The sequence below is a fragment of the Dama dama genome, chromosome X, assembly GCF_033118175.1.
Source record: "Dama dama isolate Ldn47 chromosome X, ASM3311817v1, whole genome shotgun sequence".
Taxonomy (NCBI): domain Eukaryota; kingdom Metazoa; phylum Chordata; class Mammalia; order Artiodactyla; family Cervidae; genus Dama; species Dama dama.
In genome coordinates this window covers 19,718,255-19,745,589 of record NC_083714.1, presented here as the reverse complement: position 1 = coordinate 19,745,589, position 27,335 = coordinate 19,718,255, and the positions used below count along the sequence as shown (strand labels likewise).

The window sequence follows — 27,335 nt, the reverse complement described above, 5'->3', positions numbered from 1 at the left end:
ATCCAGCTTAGACATCTGGAAGTTCTCAGTTCACGTACTGATGAAGCCTAGCTTGGAGAATTTTGAGCATTCCTTTCCTAGTGTGTGAGATGAGTGCCTTTGTGTGGTAGTTTGAACATTTTTTGGCATTGCCTTTCTTTGGGATTGCAATGAAAACTGACCTTTTCCAGTTCTGTGGCCACTGATGAGTTTTTCAAATTTGCTGGCACATTGAGTGCAGCACTTTCACAGCATCGTCTTTTAGAATTTGAAATAGCTCAACTGGAATCCCGTCACCTCCACTAGCTTTGTTCACAGTGATGCTTCCTCAGGCCCACGTGACTTTGCATTCCAGGATGTCTGTCTCTAGGTGAGTGATCACACCATCATGGATATCTGGGTCATTAAGATCTTTTCTGTGTAGTTCTTCTGTGTATTCTTGCCACCTCTTAATATCTTCTGCTTCTGTTAGGTCCATACCATTTGTATCTTTTACTGTGCCTATGTTTGCATGAAATTTTCCCTTGGTATCACTAATTTTCTTGAAGAGATCTTGAGTCTTTTCCAATCTACTGTTTTCCTCTATTTCTTTGACTTGATCTCTGAGGAAGCTTTCTTATCTCTCCTTGCTATTCTCTGGGACTCTGCATTCAGATGGGTATATCTTTCCTTTTCTCCTTTGCCTTTCACTTCTATTCATTTCGCATTTATTGTAAGGCCTCCTCAGACAAACATTTTGTCCTTTTATGTTTCTTTTTCTTGGGGATGGTCTTGATCACTGCCTCTTAGGTAATGTCAGGAACCTCCGTTCATAGTTCTTCAGGCACTCTGCCTATCAGATATGATCCCTTGAGTCTATCTGTCACTTCCCCTGTAAAATCATAAGGGATTTGATGCAGGTCATACTTGAATCATCTAATGGTTTTCCCTACGTTCTTCAGTTTAAGTCTGAATTTGGCAGTTAGGAGTTCATGATCTGAGTTAGGCTCAGCTCTTGGTCTTTCTGCTGAATATTTACAGCTTCTCCATATTCAGCTGCAAGGAACATATTCAATCTGATTTCAGTATTGACAATCTGATTATGTCCATGTGCAGTGTCATCTCTGGTGTTGTTGGAACAGTTTGTTTGCTATGACCAGTGTATTCTCTTGTCAAAACTCTGTTAGCTTTTACCCTGCTTTTTATATTGTATTCAAAGGCCAAACTTGCCTGTTATGGCAGGTATCTCTTGATTTCCTGCTTTTGCATTCCAGTCCCCTATGATGAGAAGGACATCTTTTTAGGTGTTAGTTCTAGAAGGCCTTGTAGGTCATCATAGAACCATTCAACTTCAGCTTCTTCAGCATTAGTGGTTGGGGCATAGACTTGGATTACTGTGATATTGAATGGGTTTCCTTGGAAATGAACAGAGATTATTTTGTCATTTTTGAGATTGCACCTATCCCATCAGAGGCAAGTAGCCAAACCTATCTGTGCTTCTATATCTCAGCTGTGTGATCTTAGGCAGTTTGCCTGACCTCTCTGTATGTTCACTTCTGAACTCTGTGATCTTAGGCAAGTTGCCTGTATGCACTGTTCTTATATATCTGAGCTGTGTGAACTTAGGCAGGTTGCCTAAACTCTCTGTGTTTCTGCGTCTGAGCTGTGTCATCTTAGGTAATTTTGCTAACCTCTCTGCTTCCTCTTCGGAACTGTATGAACTTAGGTAAGTTGCCTGATCTCTCTGTGCTTCCATGTATGAGTGATGTGATCTTGGGTAATTTGCCTGACCTCTCTGTGCTTCCACTTCTGAGCTGTATGATCTTAGTCAAGTTGCTTGACATCTCCTTACTCCACTTATGAGCTGTGTGATCTTAGGCAAGTTCCCTAATCTCTCTGTGCTTCCCATTCTGAGCTGTGTTGTCTTCAACAAGCTTCCTAAATTCTTGTACTTCCATATGTGAGCTGTGTGACTTTAACAAGTTGCCTGCTCTCTCTGTGCTTCCCCTTGTCAGCTGTGTGATCTTAGGCAAGCTTGCTAACCTCTCTGTGCTGCCACTTTTGAGCTGTGTGAACTTAGGTAAGTTGCCTGACCTCTCTGTGCTTCCATATCTGAGCTCCATGATATTTGCTAATTTGCCTGATTTTTCTTTCCTTCCACTTCTGGGCTCTGATATCTTAGGTAGATTGCTTGACCACTACTGACTTCCACAGCTGAACTATGTGGCCTAGGGAAGTTGCCTTACATTTCTGTGCTTCCATATAGGAGCTGTGTGACACAAGGCATGTTGTCTAACTTCCCTATGCTTACACTTCTGAGCTAGCAGTCTTGGGGAAGTACCAAAACTTCTTGTGCATCCATATCTGAGCTGTGTGACCATGGAAATTTGCCTAACCACTAGGTGCTTCCACACTTTTCAGCTGTTTGGTCTTACATAAGTTGGCTGATCATTTTGTGCTTCCACTTCTGAGGTGTATGATCTCAGGCAAGATACATGACATTTCCTTGCTTATGAACTGTGTGTTATTAGGCAACATGGTGCTTGTCAAGGAGAGAGACGAGGGTGACCTGGCCTAAGGAACTCACTGTGCTGATGGAGAGAAAGAACAGGATCTTACTTAGACTTAGGAGGCAGAGAGGTGATGATGATTGAGAGTGCGGTGAGAGAGAGGCAGCAGGCAAGGATGGCTTTAAGCATCTCTGTCCTAAGCAGCTGGGGAGAAGGCAGCCTTGAACAACTGAGTCAGGCAACAGTAAAGGAGGTAAAGCTGTGCGGGGAGTGACCGGGATGGGTGCAGCTTGGACACGTTGAATATTCCTTGCCTGTGGGACTCAATCTGCTTCCTAAGGCCCACTTGACTTTACATTCCAGGATGTCTGGCTCTAGGTGAGTGATCACACCATAGTCATCATTTGGGTCATGAAGATCTTTTTTGTATAGTTCTTTTGTGTATTCTTGCCACCTGTTCTTAATATCTTCTGCTTCTGTTAGGTCCCTACCATTTCTGTCCTTTATTGAGCCTGTCTTTGCATGAAATGTTCCCTTGGTATCTCTAATTTTCTTGAAGAGATCTCTAGTCTTTCCCAATCTATTATTTTCCTCTATTTCTTTGCAGTGACCATTGAGGAAGGCTTTCTTATCTCTCCTTGCTATTCTTTGGAACTCTGCATTCAAATGGGTATATCTTTCCCTTTCTCCTTTGTTTTTCGCTTCCCTTGTTTTCACAGCTATTTGTAAGGCCTCCTCAGACAGCCATTTTGCTTTTTTGCATTTTGTTTTCTTGGGGATGGTCTTGATCCCTGTCTCCTGGACAATGTCACGAACCTCCATCCATAATTCACCAGGCACTCTGTCTATCAGATCTAGTCCCTTAAATCTATTTCCCACTTCCTCTGTATAATCGTAAGGGATTTGATGTAGGTCATACCTGAACGGTCTAGTTGTTTTCCCTACTTCCTTCAATTTAAGTCTGAATTTAGCAATAAGGAATTCATGATCTGAGCCACAGTCAGCTCCTGGTCTTGTTTGTGCTGACTGTATAGAGCTTCTCCATCTTTGGCAGCAAAGAATATAATCTGATGTCAATGTTAACTATCTGGTGATGTCCATGTGTAGAGTCTTCTCTTGTGTTGTTGGAAGAGGGTGTTTGCTATGACCAGTGCGTTCTCTTGGCAAAACTCTATTAGCCTTTTCCCTGCTTCATTCTGTACTCCAAGGCCAAATGTGCCTGTTACTCCAGGTGTTTCTTTACTTCCTGCTTCCTTGTTCCAGACTACTATAATGAAAAGGATATCTTTTTTGGGTGTTAGTTCTAAAAGTTCTTGTAGGTCTTCATAGAACTGTTCAACTTCAGCTTCTTCAACATTACTGGTCAGGGGTATTGAAATTAGAACAGGCATCCTTTCCCAAGTGTGTGAGTCAGACCCTGATGTGACATAGGAATAAGTACATATTTTTAATAGGTTCCTTGAGCCCTGTGTTCCTGAGCAATGCTTTTGCAAACATTCATCTCATGAATGAATCTCAAGAGGCAGTGTATAGTAATTTAAAAAGGAAAGTATCTGGTTGTCTGGTTTTCTTCAGTACAGCTGATCCTGGACAGTAGACCTCTGCTGAGGTTAGGAATTTGGGTATATAATTCGTTAGGGGTTTCCATTTGTATTTCACTTGTTGTTGATTAGTCCCTAGGTCATGTCCCACTCTTTTGCAACCCTATGGACTGTACCCACCAGGCTTCTCTGTCGATGGGATTTCCCAGCCAGAATACTGGAGTGGGTTGCCATTTCCTTTTCCAATGGATCTTCATTACCCAGGGATCAAACCCCAGTCTCCTGTATTAGCAGGTAAATTCTTTACCACTGAGCCACCAGGGAAGCCCTTGTATTTCCAATAAAATTGCCTTATATTTGACATACCTCTATTAGGTGTATTACATATGTCTGTGTGCCTGTGTGTTAGGCTTGCTTTGCTTGTTTGTTTTGTCAAAAAGCGAAAAGTGTAGTGGCTTTGCTTGCTTGAATCTCTCAGGGAATCAGCAACCGAGAAAATGTATAAAAAGAAAGGATTTCCTTAACTGAAGGGAAAGAATTTCCACAACTCCCTATGAAAGGGGTTTAATCTCCTGCCTAGAACATATTGACATTCAATGAACTCTTTCATGAGTGGTCATTTTAGGAAAGCCGTGGTTATACTATTCTTACTTGCATATTGGCTACATTTAAAATTATGCTTGAGATTCTGTGAAATAGGTAAGTAAAACTACACATCTAAGTGATCCATTTTCTTTTCCCTGCATATGGGTGCAGTACAAACCCAGTGTAAACCATCAGTTTTGGTGGGGCCAATGTGCCCTGTGAGGTAATTTTGTTTATACAGTAGAGAGACTGGATATGCTAACAGGAAATCTATACTTTGTTCAGTAGATTATTTATCTAATAAAGGGGGATGCAGAGCCAAGGGAATGTATAAGGTGGTGATTGTGAGTTAAAATAGGTGACGACATTAAGAGAGAGAGAGAGAGAGAGAGAGAGAGAGAGAGAGAGAGAGAGAGAGAGAGAGGTGTAGTGAATAGTGCATATCTAATGAATTTTAGCAGACATAGATGAAAAATGGTCAGGACCACTACCAAGCAGTGTGACCTTGAGTAAGATGCTCACCCTCTCTGATCCTCGGTTCCCTTGTCTGAAATGGGGACAATAATATTATATATTATCACATCCACAGGCAAACCCCATTCGTCACCGTCTGATCCCAGCCTTTGCTGGCTCCCGAGGCCAAGGCTCTCATCACACTTGTTGCACCATTGACTCCAGTCTGGCTCCCTGCCCACTGTGAACTCCTTGAGGACCCTTTTCCCACATGAAACATTCCTGTGGGTGCAAAGTCTGGAAAGCATCGGTCTGGGAGTCTGGTGCCCCGCAGGTGCTCAGAACACGTTTACCATCTTTTGAGTGATGATAAGGTGAGGTACACAGAGCAATGCAGCTGTTGTTATGCTGTCAATTTGTTTGTTGCAAACAACATATATGAAACGAGTGGCTAGAGCAAACCGATCGCCTCAGTTTTCTTTTGGTCCAGGGCTGGTTGTGTCTTATATCCCCACATTATCCAGAACCTTATTATACCAGAGTAACACCCACCTTTCCCCTTCCTAGTGTGTAACCATTGTAGCAGCCATTTCTTCTTCTTTTTTTTTTTTTCATTTATTTTTATTAGTTGGAGGCTAATTACTTTACAATATTGTAGTTGTTTTTGCCATACATTGACATGAATCAGTCATGGATTTACATGTGTTCCCCATCCCGATCCCTCCTCCCGCCTCCCTCCCCATCCCATCCCTCTGGGTCTTCCCAGTGTACCAGCCCTGAGCACTTGTCTCATGCATCCAACCTGGGCTGGTGGTCTGTTCCACCCTTGATAGAATACTTGTTTCAATGCTATTCTCTCAGAACATCCCACCCTCTCATTCTCCCACAGAGTCCCAAAGTCTGTTCTGTACATCTGTGTTTCTTATTCTGTTTTACATGTTGGATTATCATTACCATCTTTTTAAATTCCATATATATGCGTTAGTATACTGTATTGGTCTTTATCTTTCTGGCTTACTTCACTCTGTATAATGGGCTCCAGTTTTATCCATCTCATTAGAACTGATTCAAATGAATTCTTTTTAATGGCTGAGTAATATTCCATGGTGTATATGTACCACAGCTTCCTTATCCATTCATCTGCTGATGGGCATCTAGGTTGCTTCCATGTCCTGGCAATTATAAATAGTGCTGTGATGAACATTGGGGTGCACGTGTCTCTTTCAGATCTGGTTTCCTCAGTGTGTATGCCTAGGAGTGGTATTGCTGGGTCATATGGCAGTTCTATTTCTAGTTTTTTAAGGTATCTCCACACTGTTCTCCATAGTGGCTGTACTAGTTTGCATTCCCACCAACAGTGTAAGAGGGTTCCCTTTTCTCCACACCCTCTCCAGCATTTATTGCTTGTAGACTTTTGGATAGCAGCCATCCTGACTGGCGTGTAATGGTACCCCGTTGTGGTTTTGATTTGCATTTCTCTGATAATGAGTGATGTGGAGCATCTTTTCATGTGTTTGTTAGCCATCTGTATGTCTTCTTTGGAGAAATGTCTGTTTAGTTCTTTGGCCCATTTTTTGATTGGAATTTTTCCTGGAATTAAGCTGCAGGAGCTGCTTGTATATTTTTCAGATTAATACTTCGTTGCTTCGTTTGCTATTATTTTCCCCCATTCTGAGTGCTGTCTTTTCACCTTGCTTATAGTTTCCTTTGTTGTGCAAAAGCTTTTAAGTTTCATTAGGTCCCATTTGTTTATTTTTGCTTTTATTTCCAATATTCTGGGAGGTGGGTCATAGAGGATCCTGCTGTGATTTATGTCAGAGAGTGTTTTGCCTATGTTCTCCTCTAGGAGTTTTATAGTTTCTGGTCTTACATTTAGATCTTTAATCCATTTTGAATTTATTTTTGTGTATGGTGTTAGAAAGTGTTCTAGTTTCATTCTTTTACAAGTCATTGACCAGTTTTCCCAGCACCACTTGTTAAAGAGGTTGTCTTTTTTCCATTGTATATCCTTGCCTCCTTTGTCGAAGATAAGGTGTCCGTAGGTACATGGATTTATCTCTGGACTTTCAATTCTGTTCCATTGATCTATATTTCTGTCTTTGTGCCAGTACCATACTGTCTTGATGACTGTGGCTTTGTAGTAGAGTCTGAAGTCAGGCAGGTTGATTCCTCCAGTTCCATTCTTCTTTCTCAAGATTGCTTTGGCTATTCAAGGTTTTTTTGTATTTCCATACAAATTGTGAAATTATTTGTTCTAGTTCTGTGAAAAATACCGTTGGTAGCTTGATAGGGATTGCATTGAATCTATAGATTGCTTTGGGTAGTATAGCCATTTTCACAATATTGAGTCTTCCAATCCATGAACACAGTATATTTCTCCATCTATTTGTGTTCTCTTTGATTTCTTTCATCAGTGTTTTATAGTTTTCTACATATAGGTCTTTTGTTTCTTTAGGTAGATAGACTCCTAAGTATTTTATTCTTTTTGTTGCAATGATGAATGGTATTGTTTCCTTAATTTCTCTTTCTGTTTTCTCATTGTTAGCATGTAGGAATGCAAGGGATTTCTGCGTGTTAATTTTATATCCTGCAACATTACTGTATTCATTGATTAGCTCTAGTAATTTTCTGGTAGAGTCTTTAGGGTTTTCTATGTAGAGGATCATGTCGTCTGCAAACAGTGAGAGTTTTACTTCTTCTTCCTATCTGGATTCCTTTTACTTCTTTTTCTGCTCTGATTGCTGTGGCCAACACTTCCAAAACTATCTTGAATAGTAGTGGTGAGAGTGGATACCCTTGTCTTGTTCCTGACTTTAAGGGAAGTGCTTTCAGTTTTTCACCATTGAGGATAATGTTTGCTGTGGGTTTGTCATATATAGCTTTTATTATGTTGAGGTATGTTCCTCCTATGCCTACTTTCTGGAGAGTTTTTATCATAAATGGATGTTGAATTTTGTCAAAGGCTTTTTCTGCATCTATTGAGATAATCATATGGTTTTTATCTTTCAATTTGTTAATGTGGTGTATTACATTGATTGATTTGTGGATATTAAAGAATCCTTGCATTCCTGGGATAAAGCCCACTTGGTCATGATGTATGATCTTTTTAATATGTTGTTGGATTCTGTTTGCTAGAATTTTGTTAAGGGTTTTTGCATCTATGTTCATCAATGATATTGGCCTGTAGTTTTCTTTTTTGTGGCATCCTTGTCTGGTTTTGGTATTAGGGTGATGGTGGCCTCATAGAATGTGTTTGGAAGTTTGCCTTCTTATGCAATTTTCTGGAAGAGTTTGAGTACGAGAGGTGTTAGCTCTTCTCAATTTTTGGTAGAATTCAGCTGTGAAGCAATCTGGTCCTGGGCTTTTGTTTGCTGGAAGATTTCTGATTACAGTTTCGATTTCAGTGCTTGTGATGGATCTGTTAAGATTTTCTATTTCTTCCTGCTTCAGTTTTGGAAAGTTATACTTTTCTAAGAATTTGTCCATTTCTTCCAAGTTGTCCATTTTATTGGCATAGAGCTGCTGGTAGTAGTCTCTTATGATCCTTTGTATTTCAGAGTTGTCTGTTGTGATCTCTCCATTTTCATTTCTAATTTTGTTGATTTGGTTCTTCTCCCTTTGTTTCTTGATGAGTCTAGCTAAGGGCTTGTCAATTTTATTTACCTTTTCAAAAAACCAGCTCTTAGCTTTATTGATTTTTGCTATGGTCTCTTTTGTTTCTTTTGCATTTATTTCTGCCCTAATTTTTAACATTTCTTTCCTTCTACTAACCCTGGGGTTCTTCATTTCTCCCTTCTCTAGTTGCTTTAGGTGTAGAGTTAGGTTATTTATTTGACTTTTTTTTGTTTTTTGATGTAAGCCTGTATTGCTATGAACCTTCCCCTTAGCACTGCTTTTACAGTGTCCCATAGGTTTTGGGTTGTTGTGCTTTCATTTTCATTCATTTCTATGCATATTTTGATTTCTTATTTGATTTCTTCTATGATTTGTTGGTTATTCAGAAGTATGTTATTTAGCCTCCATATGTTGGAATTTTTAATAGTTTTTCTCCTGTGATTGAGATCTAATCTTACTGCATTGTGGTCAGACAAGATGACTGGAATGATTTCAATTTTTTTGAATTTACCAAGGCTAGATTTATGGCCCAGGATGTGATCTATCCTGGAGAAGTTTCCATGTGCACTTGAGAAAAAGGTGAAATTGATTGTTTTGGGGTGAAATTTCCTGTAGATATCAATTAGGTCTAGCTGGACCATTGTGTCATTTAAGGTTTGTGTTTCCTTGTTAATTTTCTGTTTAGTTGACCTGTCCATAGGTGTGAGTGGGGTATTAAAGTCTCACACTATTATTGTTTTATTGTTAATTTCCCCTTTCATTCTTGTTAGCATTTGCCTTACATATTGCAGTGTTCCTATGTTGGGTGCATATATATTTATAGTCGTTATATCTTCTTCTTGGATTGATCCTTTGATCATTTTGTAGTGTCCTTCTTTGTCTCTTTTCACAGCTTTTATTTTGAAGTCTATTTTATCTGATATAAGTATTGCGACTCCTGCTTTCTTTTGGTCTCCATTTGCATGGAATATTTTTTTTCCAGAACTTCACTTTCAGTCTGTATGTGTCCCTTGCTTTGAGGTGGGTCTCTTGTAGACAGCATATATAGGGGTCTTGCTTTTGTATCCATTCAGCCAGTCTTTGTCTTTTGGTTGGGGCATTCAACCCATTTACATTTAAGGTAATTATTGATAAGAATGGTCCTGTTGCCATTTGCTTTGTTGTTTTGAGTTCACGTTCATACAACCTTTCTGTGTTTCCTGTCTAGAGAAGATCCTTTAGCATTTGTTGAAGAGCTGGTTTGGTGGTGCTGAATTCTCTCAGCTTTTGCTTGTCTGTAAAGCTTTTAAATTCTCCTTCATATATGAATGAAATCTTTGCTGGGTACAGTAATCTGGGTTGTAGGTTATTCTCTTTCATAACTTTAAGTATGTCCTGCCATTCCCTTCTGGCCTGAAGGGTTTCTATTGAAAAATCAGCTGTTATCGTTATGGGAATCCCTTTGTGTGTTATTTGTTGTTTCTCCCTTGCTGCTTTTAATATTTGTTCTTTGTGTTTGATCTTTGTTAATTTGACTAATATGTGTCTTGGGGTGTTTTGCCTTGGGTTTATCCTGTTTGGGACTCTCTGGGTTTCTTGGACTTGGGTGGCTATTTCCTTCTGCATTTGGGGGAAATTTTCATGTAGCAGCCATTTCTTAACTGAATTGTCAGTGAGTGAGCCCTGAAAATCCTCGGCTCAAGGTTTTGTTCCTTCGAGTGGGTGAGGGACATCCTGTCTTCTATCCCCACTCTGACAGGACTGTCTATTGTCCGTCTCTTCCCACTTGGCTTGCCCTTTATTCTGTGTTTTGGACAACCCTTTGCGTCCTGAGGCTGAGGTGTCTCCTAGGTTATGGCTGCATTCAGCACTGTGCTGAGGGCATTGATGACCAGGTGGGCGCTGGGGGGGAACTTGTTGGATGAATACAGCTCAGAGAGCCAGGCTACTTTATTTCACTGGTGAGAGGTGTAGCTTCCACTCTGGCTGCCATCAGTAGGATGGACGGTTTGAACTCACTGATCAGTGTCCTTGGGCAAGTCCACAGGAGCTCTGTCACTCTGCTCTCCTCATCTTCCTCTTGCTTCCATAGCTGCTTGTACTCCTTACCCTCCCCTGTGCCCTTCTTTGTGCTCCCACTGCTCTCCATGCACATGTACTCTGTGCCTGAGCCTGAGCTGTCTCCTAACTTCATGTTGTGTGATTGTCAGTTACCTTTCTGATTAGGCCACTTTGAGGAGTTTTCTCTTCACTTGCAGCCCAAAGTGGATGCCCAAATATAGTAATCATCTTGGGTCTCCTTTTATTCTTCTTCCTTCATTTTTCCTTTTTTAAATTTTTACTTTTTTTCCTTTTATGAGGAAACATTATAGTGTTGTGGGTAAGGACACTAGCTCTGATTCAGACAACCTTGCTTTCAACCCAGTTCTGCCACTTGTTATCATATCATCTTGAGAAATTAAATTGTCCTGCTGTGCCATACTATCTCACCTGAAAACGGGTGAATTATTCTTAATGACAACATGAACTGAGCGGATTTTAATTGTGAATATGGAATGAGGTTAGTAGAAATGTGCTGGCTTGTTCCCTGTTGTAACAACTACTGAGCTGCCACGGGGCAGGTCGCAGGTCAGCCCTTACCTTCAAGCATCAGGAAGCACTTCAAGGTCACATTAGATATCTGTGTCTAGTCCTAGAGGCTCTTTCTTTCTCAGCCACAGTCCTCAAGCCTTTCCCTCACAGCTGGATGAACCCTCAGCGGGAGGCTGGCTTTTCTGTTAACGCATCTCCCACCTGGAAACCTCCACCGGACTTGATCTTCTATTGCATGCATGATTCTGTACATGGCAGTTTTGTTCTCAGATGGATTGGGGTGGGGCTGCTTATATTGCAAGGGGATGCCCAGGACTGGTAACAAGGGTGTGATGTTTCCCTGTTCCCCCATGGCACTGAAACTCTCTGGGGCCTGTGCCCAAACTCCTCTCCCCATGTCATCTTCCTCCATCTCACAGTTCACAGTTAACACTCAAGTTGTGTTCCAGTGCAGCCCCTACCAGCCCAGTCAGGCTCCTTCACGCTCAAATTACTTATCTATAACATGGCAATAACTCTACCTGTTGGTGAGGTTTCTTGGGAGACCTACCGGAGATAACAGATGTAGAACACCTAGCGTCCATGACCTGGCAGGGGGAAGGCACTAAATAAATGGCTGTGCCCTCTATCTATCAGTTTCTTCAATGCACAGCACCTGGTGTGGGGTACTACGGTGACTCAGTCAATGTCTTTGGATTGGACTGAGTAAGATGTGACATATTGGGGGTGTATCTGTCAGGCTTCTGCAGAGAAACACAACCAAATAGAGAGAGACATATTTTAGGGAATTGGATCATGGACTCATTGGTGCTGGCAGTTCTGATATCTTTAGGGCAAGTCGGCTGGCTGGAAATCCAAGTTGCCATCCAGATTGTGAAATCTGCAGAGCAGGCCAGCAACTTTGAATCTCATGCAGGGTTTCTCAGGCTGTACTCTTGAGACTAAATTGTATCACCCTCAGGAAGCTTCAGTCACTGCTCTTAAGGTTTTTCAACTGATTGGATGAACAGACTGTCCCTCACCCTGCTGCCCGCCCCTCCCCCCATTATGCACTTCTATTAAAGTCTAATTATTACAGTGTGAATCACAGACCAAGTACCATAGTAGCCCACCATCTAGTGGCTAACATCTGAACAACGGGGCACCAGAGCTAAGCCAAGATGACTTTTACTTTATTTATCACAGTGGGGAAGCAGTACACTGGGAGACATCACCTCCCAAACAGAATCTCTGGCCAATAGGCTGGCTGTCTAGCTTTACTCATCTCAAGTAAAATCTGCTCCCTGGCCTCAGAAACCACATGAGATAACGAAGGAAACTTGAGGCAGTGGTGACTGAAGCAGAGATTTGTTGCGAGATCTTTATTCATATGGGCCAAGTGACTTCAGGGAATGAAATGGGATGGGGTGATGAAGGAAATGAGATGATGAATTTATTGCCCCAGCCACCTCCTTGCCCCCAGGCAGCTGACTTCAATAGGGCTGGCTGCTGTTGATGTCTTGTGTATAGGCTCACTACGAACAACATCATGTGTGTTTTATGAGAAACTTGGTGGGCAAATCAGACAGCATGGTCAAATATTCATTTCTCAGAGTGGATGGAGGGAGAAGAGAGAAGAGAATGGTCAATTGTAAGTCAGTTTGTAAAATCTCAGTGTTTATTCACAAGGGGTGTGTGTGTGTGTGTGTGTGAGTGTGAGTGTAGTGTGTGTGAGTGTGGTGTGTGTGTGTGAGTGTGTGTGAAATCTTTTCTTTATCTGAGAATTGGCTTTGTATGTGAAGAAATATCATTGTGAGAGACTCCCTGTGACATGTGAAAAGTGGTTGGGAGTGAATTTGGTTCAGGTCATTTTCCAAATGTTTCACACCATGTGTTTGTATAAGGGGACAGCAGTAGCCCTTAAGAACTGAACTAAGTGGTCGACATACAAGTTTCAGTTACTGAAATCTGAAGAGGCTCTTTCTGGGATGTGTGTTCCTCCTAGCCTGTGGTCACAGGCAACTCATAGGATTTGAACCCTTTCTTGCTAATGTGTTTTGTTTCCTGCCCTTGAATGTGCTGGAGGCTGCAGGTTCGGTTACTAAAGTTGCTAAGTAACAGTTCTCTGAGAAAAGTAGCTCTCTAGAAAAGAGCAGTGCCTGGGAAGCTGATCTAAGGTTTTAATATAGCCTGTGCTGTAATTTTTGTTAGCTTCACCCAAGATATGATTATTCAAGGAATACAGAGAGATGCACCTACTTCAATATCTACCATTGGATTTTTCAAATTAACATACAGTAAAATTGGCCTGGTTTTCTTTCTTATTTATTTGTTTATCATTGGCTGGACTGAGTCTTTGTTGCTGTGCGAGGGCTTTCTCTAGTTGTGGAGAAGGAGGACTACTCTCTGGTGGTGGGGCATGGGCTTCTCATTGCAGATACTTCTCTTGTTGCAGAGCACAGGCTCTAGGCTTGTAGGCTTCAGTAGTTGCAGCAGGCAAGTTCAGTAGTTGTGACACACAGGCTTGATTGTCCCGCAACTCGTAGAATCTTCCTGGACTAGAGATCGAATGCTTGCCTGTTGCATTGTCAGGTGGATTCTTTTTTTTTTTTTTAATCATTAATATAATTGGAGAGTAATTATAATATTGTGATGGCTTTTTGCCATATATCAACATGAATTGGCCACAGGTATACATGTGTCCCCCCATCCTGAGCCCCCCTTCCACCCTCTCCCTCTGGGTTGTCCCAGAGCACCGGCTTTGAGTGCCCCGCTTCATGCATGGAACTTGCATCAGTCATCTATTTTATTTATGGTAATGAACATGTTTCACTGCTATTCTCTCAAATCATCCCACCCTCACCTTCTCCTACCTACTTGAAAAGTTTATTCTTTATGTCTCTGTCTCCTTTACTGCCCTGCTTGTAGGATTGTTACTATTGTCATTCTAAATTCCATATATATGCATTAATATATACTATTTGTCTTTCTCTTTCTGACTTCACTCTGTCTAACAGGCTCCAGGTCCATCCACCTCATTAGAACTGATTCAAATGTGTTCTTCTTTATAGCTGAGTAATATTCCATTGTGTATAGATACCATGACTTGCTTATCCATTCATCTTCTGAAGGACATCTACATTGCTTTCATGCCCTAGCTATTGTAAACAGTGCTGCAATGAACATTGGGGTACATGTGTCTCTTTCAGTTCTGGTTTCCTCAGTGTGTATGCCCAGCAGTGGGATTGCTACATCATATGGCAGTTCTATTCCCAGTTTTTCAAAGAATCCCACATTCTTCTCCAGAGTGGCTATACTTTTATAGCCATGTGTTCTGGGAAACAAACTGACTCAGAAGGACAATGCAGATAGTGGAGTGCAGTTTATTACACAGGCGGGCCCAAGGCAGAGTCTCCTCTTAGCCAAGGACCCTGACCAGCATTTGTGAAAATCTTTTATACCTCATGTGTACGTGTCCAAACCCACCACCCCAAATTCCTTGAAACTTACATAAACAAAGGAAGGGTAAATACAACTACCATAACCCCTTCATTCACGTGTTATGTGTTCAAACAGTTAATAATCAATAAGCTTGCAGTTACATTCCAAACAGTTAATAATCAATAAGCCCATGGTCATGTTCCAACCAGTTAATAATCGATAAGCCTGTGATTACATCCTGATAGATATGGAAAAAAATTATGACCTGTCCAGATGCAGGCGTGATTACGGTATATTTTCTCTTAGGTGATGAGTAACCTGGATATGATCTTCAAGGTTCCCCTGTCCGGAGGGGGTGTTCTCCTTCCATTGTCCTTCCCACAGGCACTAAGCAGAGAGTTCAGAGTCCACTGGAGAGGTGGCTGAGCACGATCAGCACGGACAAGCCTCAGATGGAGTCCAGGCCCTATGAATTCCTTCTTCAACACCAGTTTGCATTCCCACCTAGAGTGTAAGAAGGTTTCCTTTTCTCCCCACCATTTCCAGCATTTATTTGTTGGTAGACTTTTTGTTGGTTGCCATTCTGACCACTGTGAGGTGATACCTCATTGTGGTTTTGATTTGCATTTCTCTAATGATAAGTGATATTGAGCACTTTTTCATGTGCCTATTAGCCATCTGTATGTCTTCTTTAGAGAAATGCCTGTTTAGCTCTCCTGCCCACTCTTTGATTGGGTTGTTGTTTTTCTGGTATTGAGCTGTATGAGCTGCTTGTATATTTTGGAGGTTAATTCTTGTCAGTTGTTTCATTTGCTATTGTTTTCTCCCATTCTGAGGGATGTCTTTTCACCTTGTTTATGGTATCCTTGGTTGTGCAAAAGCTTTTATGTTTAATTAAGTCCCTTTTGTTTATTTTTGTTTTTCTTTCCATTACTCTGGGAGGTAATGGCAAATCACTTCATGTCAAATAGATGGGGAAACAGTGGAACACTTTATATTTTGGGCTCCAAAGTCACTGCAGATGGTGACTGCAGCCATGAAATTAAAGATGCTTACTCCTTGGAAGAAAACTTATGACCAACCTAGACAGGATATCAAAAAGCAGAGACATTACTTTGCCAACAAAGGTCTGTCTAGTCAAGGCTATCGTTTTTCCAGTAGTCATGTATGGATATGAGTGTTGGACTATATAGAAAGTTGAGCACTGAAAAATAAATGCCTTTGAACTGTGGTGTTGGAGAAGACTCTTGAGAGTCCCTTGGAAAGCAAGGGGATCCAACCAGTCCACCCTAAAGGAAATGAGTCCTGAATATTCATTGGAAGGACTGATGTTGAAGCTGAAACTCCAATACTTTGGCCACCTGATGCGAAGAGCTGACTCATTGGAAAAGACCCTGATGCTGGGAAAGATTGAAGGTGAGAGGAGAAGGGGACGACAGAGGATGAGATGGTTGGATGGCATCACTGGCTCAATGGGCATGAGTTTGAGTAAACTCCAGGAGTTGGTGATGGACAGGGAGGCCTAGCATGCTGTGGTCCATGGGTTTGCAAAGAGTTAGACACGACTGAGTGAATAAACTGAACTGAATTCTGGGAGGTGGGTCGTAGAGGATCTTGCTGTGATTTATGTCAGAGAGGATTCTGCCTATGTTTTCCTCTTAAGAATTTTAGAGTTTCTGGTCGTACACTCAAGTCTTTAGTCTATTTTGAGTTTATTTTTGTGTATGGTGCTAGAAAGTGTTCCACTTTCATTTTTTTACACATAGTTGCCCAGTTTTCTCAGCAATACGTGTTGAACAGACTGTCTTTTCCCCACTGTATATCTGTGCCTCCTTTGTCAAAGATAACCTGTGCACAGCTGTGTGGATTTATCTCTGGGCTTTCTATTTTGTTCCATTGATCTATATTTCTGTATTTATGCCAGTACCATACTGTATTGATGAATGTAGCTTTGTAGTATAGTCTGACGTCAGGAAGGATGATTCCTCCAGTTCCATCGTTCTTTCTCAAGATCGCTGTGGGTATGCGGGTCTTTTGTGCTTCCATACAAACTGTGAAATTGTTTGTTCTAGTTCTGTGAATAGTACCACTAGTAGTTTGATCGGGATTGTGTTGAATCTATAGATTGCTTTGGGTAGTAGAATCATTTTCACTATATTAATTCTTTGAATCCAAGAACATAGTACATTTCTCCATCTGTTTGGGTCATCTTTTCTTTCAACAGTTTTTTTTTCCCCCCTTTATTTATTTATTTATATTTTCAGTGGGTTTTGTCATACATTGACATGAATCAGCCATGGAGTTACATGTATTCCCCATCCCAATCCTCCCTCCCACCTCCCTCTCCACCCGATTCCTCTGGGTCTTCCCAGTGCACCAGGCCCGAGCACTTGTCTCATGCATCCCACCTGGGCTGGTGATCTGTTTCACCATAGATAATATACTGTTTTCTGTATACAGGTCTTTTGTTTCTTCAGGTAAATTTATTCCTAAGTGTTTTATTCTTTTCATTGCAATAGAGAATGGGATTCATTCTTTAATTTCTCTTTCTGATTTTTCATTGTTATCATATAGGAAAGCAAGGGATTTCTGTCTATTGATTTTATATGGCAGGGGGATTCTTTACCACGGGACCACCAGGGAAGTCCTGGCCTGGTTGTCTTTGGGTGTACAGCTCTCTGAGCACTGACACCCAGAGAGAATCCAGTGACCACCACCATGGATCCTGGCCACGTCCATCACCCCAAAAACGCCCAGGTGCTGCCCCTTTCTGGTTTTGCCTTCCACACCCCAATCCCTGGCAAAAGGATCAGTCCTCCTTTACTACACTTTTTCCTATGTAATTTTAAAAGTCTTTACATATTCTGAATATAAGACTTTTCTCAGAACTGTGATTCACAAACACCTTTCTCCTAAAAACAAATAGCTTCCCTTTTCATTACAGGAGACATGAGTGATGAAATCTACTTTTCCTAGAGCCCAGTGTTGTGTACCCAGCAAGTGCCCATGAGATTCTTCAAAAGTGAAAATGAATTCTGCTCTCTGTCTTTTTGTGCTCTCAGCTACTCCCCAGAGCTATATTTCTGCAGAAATCTGCGAGTCTTCTGCAGACAGGGACACTTGAGAACAGGTGAATTTTTGGAGTCTGAACTTGTGATCTCATCAGAGAGCTTCAGAGCTCAACCTGTCTTGCGAGACTTGTCTCCCAGCTTCAAGGGAGAAGGTAAGTCAGGCCAGGGTTTTCTTCTTGAAACTCAGAGGCCTGAATTTACTCACTGTGGGTATGTTTAGCAGAGGTAACATGGAATTTCAAGGCTGTTCATCCTTACCAGATATCAGATCACATTTAATATATTTCATTCTGTCACCTTATTTAATCCACTTTCATAGATCCATCATCTTGGAAGGTTTCAACCCTAATTGATGAGGTGATAAAACAGAGGACAGGGAGGTAAGGGGAATGCTCACAGTCATATAAGTTGTCAGAGGAAATGTGACCCACAGATCTTAGCATCATCCATTTAGAGACCATACTGTTTATTTTTCAGTAAGGTTGTAATTTGTGCATGCATGCTAACTCACTTCAATCATGTCCAACTCTTTGTGACCATATGACTGTAGCCCACCAGACTCCTCTGTCCATGGGACTCTCCAAGCAAGAATACTGGAGTGGGTTGCCATGCTCTTCTCCAGGGGATCTTCCTGAATCAGGAATCAAAACCACACCCCCTGCAGCTTCAACACTGCAGGAAGATTCTTTACTGCTGAGCCACTGGGGAAACCTCAATTTGACATATGATATTATATTAGTTTCAAGGGCACAGCAAAGTGATTCCATATTTTTAAACATTATGAAATGATTTACTATGATAAGTTTGGTTACCATCTGTCACCATAGAGATTTATTACGATATTATTGACTATATTCCCTGTATGTACATTCCATTCCCATGACTTATTTTTATAACTGGACGTTTGTATCTCCTAATCCCTTCCCTGTTTTACACATTTCCTTACTCCTTCCTCCTCTGGTAAACACCAGTTTGTTCTGTGTCTCTGACTCTATTTCTGTTTTGTTTCCTGTGTTCTCTTAGTTTATTTCTGAGATTCCACACATAAATAAAACTGTGTGGCATTTGTCTTTCTCTGTGTGCCTAGCTTTATTTGTCATAATACCCTTTAGGTCCATCCATGTTGTCACCAATGACAAGATTACATTTTTAAATTGCTGAGATATTCGTGTGTGTGTGTGTGTGTGTGTGTGTGTGTATGTCATTTTTTCCTTTTTGATTCATCTATCGATAGGCACTTAGGTTCCTTCCATATGTTGGTTATTGTAAATAATGCTGCAGTGAATAGAGGAGCACATATATCTTTTGTGTCTAGTGTTTCTTCTGTTCTTCAGAAAAATACCAAGAAGTGTAATTACATGTTAGTCAACAAAACAAGCAAAAACAAGTCCGGGAGCTGACTGTGGCTCAGATCATGAACTCCATATTGTGAAATTCAGACTTAAATTGAAGAAAGTAGGGAAAACCACTTGACCATTCAGGTATGACCTAAATCCAATCCCTGATGATTATACAGTGAAAGTGCCAAATAGACTCAAGGGGTTAGATCTGATAGACAGAGTGCGTGAAGAACTATGGTGGAGGTTCATGACATTGTACAGGAGGCAGTGATCAAGACCATCCCCAAGAAAAATAAATGCAAACATTCAAAAATGGTTGTCTGACGAGGCCTTACAAATAGCTGAGAAAAGAAGAGAAGCTAAAGGCAAAGGAGAAAAGGAAAGATATACTCATTGAATGCAAAGTTCCAAAGAATAGCAAGGAGAGATGAGAAAACCTTCCTCAGGGATCAATGCAAAAAAATAGGGGAAAACAATAGAGTGGGAAAGGCTAGAGATCTCAAGAAAATTAGAGATACCATGGGAACATTTCATGCAAAGATGAGCACAATAAAGGACAGAAATGGTATGGACCTAATAGACACAAAAGATATTAAGAAGAGGTGGCAAGAATACACAGAAGAACTGGACAAAAAAGATCTTCATGACCCATATAATCACGATGGTGTGATCACTCACCTAGAGCCAGACATCCTGGAATGTGAAGTCAAGTGGGCCTTAGGAAGCATCACTAGAAACAAAGGTAGTGGAGGTGATGGAATTCCAATTGAGCTACTTCAAATTCTAAAAGATGATGCTGTGAAAGTGCTGCACTCAGTATGTCAGCAAATCTGGAAAACTCAACAGTGGCCACAGGACAGGAAAAGGTCAGCTTTCATTCCAATCCCTAAGAAAGGCAATACCAAAGAGAGTTCAAACTACCATACAATTGCAGTTGTCTCACACGATAGCAAAGTAATGTTAAAAATTCTCCAAGCCAGGCTTCAACAGTACGTGAACTGTGAACTTCCAGATATTCAAGTTGGTTTTCGAAAAGGCAGAGGAACCAGAGGTCAAATTGCCAACATCCGCTGGATCATTGAAAAAGCAAGAGAGTTCCAGAGGAACAGCTACTTTTGCTTTATTGATTACACCAAAGCCTTTGACTGTGAGGATCACAACAAGCTGTGGAAAATTCTTAAAGGGATGGGCATACCAGACCACCTGACCTGCTTCCTGAGAAATCTGTATGCAGGTCAAGAAGCAACAGTTAGAACTGGACATGGAAAAACAGACTGGTTCCAAATAGGAAAAGGAGTATATCAAGGCTTTATATTGTCACTCTGCTTATTTAATATACATGAAGGGTACATCATGTGAAATGCCAGGCTGGATGAAGCACAAGCTTTAATCAAGATTGCTGGGAGAAATTTCAATACCCTCAGATATGCTGATGACATGACCCTTATGGCAGAAAGCAAAGAAGAACTAAAAAGCCTCTTGATGAAAGTGAAAGAGGAGAGTGACCAAAGAAGACATACAGATGACTAACAAACACATGAAAAGATTCTCAACATCACTCATTATTAGAGAAATGCAAATCAAAACCACAATGAGGTACCATTACACGCCAGTCAGGATGGCTGCTATCCAAAAGTCTACAAGCAATAAATGCTGGAGAAGGTGTGGAGAAAAGGGAACCCTCTTACACTGTTGGTGGGAATGCAAACTAGTACAGCCACTATGGAAAACAGTGTGGAGATTTCTCAAAAAACTGGAAATAGAACTGCCATATGACCCAGCAATCCCACTTCTGGGCATACACACTGAGGAAAGCAGATCTGAAAGAGACACGTGCACCCCAATGTTCATCGCAGCACTGTTTATAATAGCCAGGACATGGAAGCAACCTAGATGCCCATCAGCAGATGAATGGATAAGGAAGCTGTGGTACATATACACCATGGAATATTACTCAGCCGTTAAAAATCATTCATTTGAATCAGTTCTAATGAGATGGATGAAACTGGAGCCCATTATACAGAGTGAAGTAAGCCAGAAAGATAAAGAACATTACAGCATACTAACACATATATATGGAATTTAGAAAGATGGTAACGATAACCCTATATGCAAAACAGAAAAAGAGACACAGAAGTACAGAACAGACTTTTGAACTCTGTGGGAAAAGGTGAGGATGGGATGTTTCGAAAGAACAGCATGTATATTATCTATGGTGAAACAGATCACCAGCCCAGGAGGGATGCATGAGACAAGTGCTCGGGCCTGGTGCACTGGGAAGACCCAGAGGAATCGGGTGGAGAGGGAGGTGGGAGGGGGGATCGGGATGGGGAATACGTGTAACTCCATGGCTGATTCATGTCAATGTATGACAAAACCCACTGAAATGTTGTGAAGTAATTAGCCTCCAACTAATAAAAAAAAGAAAAAAAAGACATAATCATTAAAAGTAAGATTTTGGTATAAGAATAAGCAGACTGATGGGACTGAAAAGAAAATTCAGTAATAAAGCCAAGTAGAGGTAGTGAAAAAAAAAAAAAAGAAAGAAAGAAAGAAAGTGAAAGAGGAGAGTGAAAAAGTTGGCTTAAAACTCAATATTCAGAAAACTAAGATTATGGCATCCAGTCCCATCACTTAATGCCAAATAGATGGGAAACAATGGAAACAGTGAGAGACTTTATTTTGGGGGGTTCAAAATCACTTCAGATAGTGATTGCAGCCATGAAATTAAAAGACGCTTGCTCCTTGGAACAAAAGCTATTACCAACCTAGACACATTTTAAAAAGCAGAGACATGACTTTACCAACAAATGTCTGTCTAGTCAAAGCTTTGTTTTTTCCAGTAATCATGTATGGATGTGAGAGTTGGACTATAAAGCAAGCTGAGTACTGAAAAATTAATTCTTTTGAACAGTACTGTTGGAGAAGACTCTTGAGCGTCCCTTGGACTGCAAGGAGGTGAAACCAGTCCATCCTAAAGGAAATCAGTCTTGAATATTCATTGGAAGGACTGATGCTCAAGCTGAAGCTCCAATACTTTGGCCACCTGATGCAAAGAACTGACTCATTGCAAAAGATCCTGATGCTAGAAAAGATTGAAGGCGGGAGGAAAAGGGGACAACAGTGGATGAGGTGGTTGGATGGTATCACCAACATGATGACCATGAGTTTGAGTAGGCTCCGGGAGTTGGTGATGGACAGGGAAGCTGGTGTCCTGCAGTCCACAGGATTACAAAGAGTCAGATATGCCTGAGTGACTGATCTGATCTGATGGTAGTTCCAGTTTTCAGTTTTTGAGGAAACCCTCATTGTCTCCATCATGGCTGCACCATTGTACATTCCCACCCACACCACATGCTGGTTTCCTTTGCTCTACATTCTCACCAACATTTGTTACTTGCTGTCTTTTTGATAATAGCTACTTGACAGGTATGAGGGAGTACTCATTGCGGTCTTGATTTTTTAATGCCTGATGATGAGATGTTGAGCATCTTTTCACATGTCTATTGCCCATCTGTATCTCTTTGGAGAAATGTCTGTTCAGTGCTTTGCCCCAGGTTTAAATCGGGTTTTGGGTCTTTTCCATAATACATTCTATGAGTCCTTTAGCTATTTTGGATATCTACCTCTTTTTGGATATATATTACTTGCTCATATCTTCTCCCACTCAGTAGGTTGCCTTTTGGTCTTGTTGACAGTTTCCTGTGCTGTGTAAAAGCTTTTCAGTTTGTTGAACTCCCATTTGTTTCTTTTTGCTTTTGTTGCTCCTGCCTGAGAAGACAAGTCAAAAAACTATTGCTGAGACCGATGTCAAAGAGCATACTGGCTGAGTTTTCTTCTAGGAGTCTTATGGTTTAAGGTCTAAAATTTTCATCTTTAAAGTTTTGTTGTTGACGTTTATTTTTGAATGCTGTATAAGAAAGGGGTCCAGTGTTCCCCTAAATGTTTATTGAAGAGACAGCATTTTCCCTAATGTATGTTCTTGGCTCCTTTATCATAGAGTAATAGACCATATGAGCACAGGTTTATTTCTGACAGAGCATCCTCAGCTGTACCCTCTGTAAAGGCAGGAGTGAAGTGAGAAGACCCAGTGAGTTCAGTGTCCATCCACAGCTGGTTGCACACCAAGTCTGGATAAGATAGGTCATTGATGCTACTCACAATGCACTGGGGCATAGATAGGCATCCCCACCTGGCACAAGTTCCCCAGGGTGGGGATGCCATGGGCTCACTCCAGCAGCCAACCCAGGTTGATCCTTTAGTGAATCAAGAAGGTTTTCACTATATCTGTTACAACCCACCCCCCCCCCCCATGCCCTGCCAGACTGGCTATTGAGACATGGAGGTGAGGAGCAATTGAATGGCCCATCACTGCCCTCGAGAGTTTAGTCATTAAGCAGAGAGGAGATCTGACACACTTAGATGTGGTGGTGAGTGCATCATTGATCACCTCTGAGGGTGCATTGCTAGGAGACGAGAGGAGTGAGAAGGATCAGGGTAGGGTAAAGTGGACATGGTGGGGGAGGGGACAGGATACTCTGGGTGCTTGCTCTGCCAGTCCCAACTGCAGAATTACCCACATCCTGCATGAGGGCACCCAGAATATGGATGGGCGGGTGTAAATGAGGGTATCAGCAGTGCCACCCCTTTCCCACCTCAAAATCTGTATCCCCAACCTGCTTATTGGGTGTTGGTGATCTGGGGGTCACTTCTGAGACAGTGTATTCTCCCCAGTTGCAGAGTAGGAGCCAGAATTCCTGTGATGTGCAGATGTCCAGCATGTCAAATTGTAGGCCATAGTCTGAGTCATAGGAACCAACATCCCAGAGAATACTGGATGGGAGTTGGTTGAAATGCAGTGGCCAAATATCAAATCTGAATGTACCTGTAGCAAGCAATGATATTGAACCATATGCTTAAAGACTTCCCACAAAGTGAAGTCATCGACCTCCTGATTTCATTAGTGAAATTTATCACATGTTTTAAGAAGAAATAACACCCATCCTTCACAGATTCTTCCTGAATAGATAGCAGGGAGGAAGGAACACTTACTAACTCATCCTATAAGAACAATATCACCCCACTACCAAAGCCGGACTTGACATCACCAAAAAGCTACAGACCCATATGTATCATGAATAGTGATGCATACACCCTCAAAACAGTATTAGCAAGCCAAATCAAGAAACATTTGTGAAGGGTTGCACAAGATTTATCCCAGGGTTGCAGTATTAGATCAACACTCAACTTCAGTTATGGGAAACAGTGTATTAATATAATGAAGGACAGAAACCACCTGTCATCTTGACAGAAAAAGAAAAAGCATTCAATTCAAGACACAATTCAAGACCTGTTAGTCGATAAATAAGTAACTAACTAAATCAATAAACACGGTCAACCAACTCGGGATAGAAGGGATCGTCGTCATTGTGCTGAAGAACATCCCCAAGAAATATCCAGCTCTCGTTACACCACATGTAGTAATGTTGAGTGAATGCTTTCCTCTTGAGATCCAGACCAAGGATAGGAGGTCTGCTTCAACCACCTCTATTCCACACTGACTGAAGTGTCTAGCATGTGCACCGTGCAAAACAAGAAATGAAAATGTGGAGAAATGAGAAATGAAACCTATGTCCACACAAATACTTGTCCTTACATGTCTTTCACAGCAGCACTGTTTGCAATCTCCAAACAGTGGAGCAGCCTAAATGTCTGTCAGCTGGAGAGTGGTGAACAAAGTATTCTGTACCCATATAGTGGAATAGCATGATGGATGAAAAGTGATGAACTTCTGTTTTCTGCGGCCACATGGGTGAGCCTCCAAAGCATTATGCTAAGTGAAAGAACCCAGACACAAAAGGCCACTTCCTGCAGGAGTTCCTTTGTATGAAATGCCCAGAAAGGGCAAAACTACAGAGACAGAAATTAAATGAGAGGCTGCCTGGGCCTGCAGGTCCTATTGGGGATTGACTGCTGATGGGTACACAGAACCTTTCTGTGGTGCTGGCAGTGTTCCACAACTGCACTGTGGTGGTGGTTGCACCACTGTGTGAAGTTACTAAAAGTCACTGCACTGGATGCATCGAATGGGTGTGCTTTGCAGTATGTAAATATACCTCAGTAAAGCAGTTTAGGAAGGTAATGCAGATGTCCAAGTGAGGTATGTGGGAAAGGAAATGCCATTGCTTTTGTAACAACAAGGAGTGCCCCTGCTCCTTCCACGTTCTGAGTCCAGCCTCTTCCACATGTGCTAGATGCTCCCTCCAGAAACAGTCGCTGTGCACGTCAGGACAGAATCCCCAGTGAGCACACATGTCTAGTGTGTCTCTGTGTTCATGCACAGTTGCCCGTTGTGTGAACACATGTCAATGGCTCTGGACAGGCTCTCAGAACCCACCCTGCATCTGAAATTCTACTTAGCTGTTTTTCCATTCTTCTCAAATCACATGAGCCCAGCTTCCATTCCCCTGGTAACAGACGTCAGCCCTTAGCTCCAACCTCTGTTCACAGGAATACCTGTAGCCAGGTGTGAGGCCCCTGCCTGAGCTCAGCAACCCAGGAGGGATCCTCAGCAGAGCAGTAACCAAGACAATGGAACTCCATTCATCCTCCTTCTGCCCCCAGGACTGAGGTGCATTCCCTCTCCCCTCATCTGCCTGAATGTCTGGTAAGGAAGGGACTTGGGGGCATAACCACACCACTGAGTCATTGAAATTGTCCTAAATATGGCTGTGAATAAATACATCAAAAATACCTCTCAGAAGGAAAAACAAGTAATTACAATTTTTAAAAAAATTTCATTAGTAGCAAACATGGCTTCTCAGTTCAGGATTCTACTTAAAACCAGGATGGGTGAGGCATCATGAGATTGTGCTTCTCAACCTAAACTGTGCATCAAATCTCCCCTGGAGAGGCTTTAGAAGAGCCAATGTTGGCAGGACACCCCCAGAGAGTCTGAAGTAGTAGTTCTGAAATGTGGCCCTGGTGTGAGCATTATTTGAAAAAGTTCTCTTATGAAAGCTGAGATTGCAGCTGTGGAAATAGAACCCATTCTTACAAGAGGAAATCGAAAATTTGCAACTCCTCTCTATAGGAAAGCAGGCTTTCATCATGACCTGATGGCTATCTTAGGCTGAGGAAAGGGACAACTTGCCCAAATTAATACTTGTTTGAAAACTGACCTTGTGCTGGCTCTGCTGCCTGTCCTGAATCCAAAGTTTTACAGTTTAAACCCTGCTGTTAATGAAACTCAGAGCATTTTAGTTCTTGTCAGGATCCCTTATGCCTAGTTAGTTGAATAAATTTCCAAAATACTGTGGAGATAATTTCATGCAACAGATCAGAATAGTGCTTCAAAGATTAAAGATGGCTGAGAATTGTAGCTGTTGATGTAGATGTAGAAGGATCTACATCTGTCAGCTAATCTGCTGCCTATGCTCAGTTGCAGTTCTAAACTTTTTCCTGTGTTATCAAATTAACTCCCATGTTCAGATGAAGAACAAATAGGAACAAAATGTCTACTGGGAAAAACACAGTTAAGCAATCCCTTGTTTGGTGTACACCCATGGAGACCCACCTTCCTAAATGTTCTCCTTTAGGGATCTCTTCTGGATATTCTTTGGCACATTTCCCAGTGATGGGCTTACACTGCTGTGTCCTGACTCATTGTCTTGTTAAAGACAGGGCTTTCAACCTCTCAGGTGTATTACAGTGCCTGGGTTTTCTCAGAGATCCAAAAGAGGGTGATGGCCTGTGCTCAGGACATCTTCAGAGCGTGTCTGCAGGAACAGGGCCTTGCAGAGGAACTGATCCCCACCTGTGGCAACAGGGAGAGCTCGGGTGAGCCTTTTCCAGAGCAGCTCTGGGGAAGTCATGGCACGGTGAAGATCACACCCAGCAGTATGCCTGGGATTGTGGTTTAAGGAATTGGGTGGATGGCAGTGCCATGCATGAGACAGGGAATGTTGGCCTGGGGCCACTAGCAGGTCTACAGGGCTTATGGGACATCTGAGTGCTGATGCCCCATGCATCTCAGCCTGTGAGGGATGTCTTAGGTGGATTTGGTGATAGGAAAAGCCATCAGCACACAGGGGATACTGATGAAAACAAGTCAGATTGGTAAAAGCTCTGGGGGGTGACACGGTCACCCAAGGGTCATATATAGAATGGAAGAGTATGGGGCAGAGGTTGGAAACCAGAGGAAAATGAAACCAAGCTTTAGGAGGGGATCAAAGTAAGCGGACAGACAAGGATACGTAGAAGTAATTGACT

At 41.8% G+C, this 27,335-nt stretch overlaps 1 pseudogene; it reads left to right on the top strand.

The window, feature by feature from the left end:
- The window catches only part of LOC133052557 (nuclear RNA export factor 3-like), a 67,700-nt pseudogene extending 40,714 nt beyond the window's left edge, over nucleotides 1-26,986 (top strand).
- The last annotated feature ends 349 nt before the right edge of the window (nucleotides 26,987-27,335 follow it).